Consider the following 667-nt stretch of genomic DNA (forward strand, 5'->3'; position numbering starts at 1 on the left):
GCCATTGTTCGCGGCGCCGTTCCCGCCCCCGGGCGGCCGGCCGGCCCCCCGCAGCAGTGGCGGCCGCGGGCTCTGCGGCGCTGGCGCCGGCCGGCTGGGCCCCGGGGCGACGGCCGGCCCGGGGGCCCCGGGAAGGAGGGCGAGTGAGTGCACGGGGAGCGCGCCCCGTCCGCAGTCTCCGGGCCCCGGGCCCGGCTCCCCGCCCCCTCGGCTGCAAAGGGCGGGCCTGGGCAGCCCCTTCCACACCTGCCCTTGGCGACTGGCTCCCCCGCCCAGCTGACTCTCCCCTCTTTCCAGACGGCGGCCCGCGCCCCGATGCCCTACCCGTACCTTCCCCAGGCTCTCGGGCTGCCCCCCTCTGCTCTGCTGGGGACGCGCGACCATCCCGCGTCTGCTCCGGCCGCCGCTGTGCGATGCACGGTTTAGCGGATCCTGCACCTTTCCAGACTGGAGGGAGGAGGGGCGGGGGCGAAGGGGAGGGGGTTAGTGCCACTGTCTCGCCCAGAAAACACTAGTGATCAGTAATCACCTGCTCTCCAGATCGGCCGCCTGGCCAGACAGCCGCTTGGACCAGAAAAATCGTATTCAGTCACAGGAAAAAGAAATCCTGGGAACCAAACAGGAGGACCATCTTAGAACAGTGCCCTAGATCCTAGATTGTTGAGGC

At 70.3% G+C, this 667-nt stretch overlaps 1 protein-coding gene across 1 annotated transcript in view; it reads right to left on the reverse strand.

The window, feature by feature from the left end:
• The window catches only part of STAU2 (staufen double-stranded RNA binding protein 2), a 298,260-nt gene extending 297,910 nt beyond the window's left edge, over positions 1–350 (reverse strand). Inside the window, exon 1 of the mRNA XM_046642548.1 lies at positions 331–350. The gene's annotated coding sequence lies outside the window, so the exon portion shown is untranslated. The remainder of the gene's footprint in view (positions 1–330) is intronic.
• Between the last annotated feature and the right edge of the window lie 317 nt (positions 351–667).

This window comes from Equus quagga, chromosome 16 (assembly GCF_021613505.1).
Source record: "Equus quagga isolate Etosha38 chromosome 16, UCLA_HA_Equagga_1.0, whole genome shotgun sequence".
NCBI classification, from domain to species: Eukaryota; Metazoa; Chordata; class Mammalia; order Perissodactyla; family Equidae; genus Equus; species Equus quagga.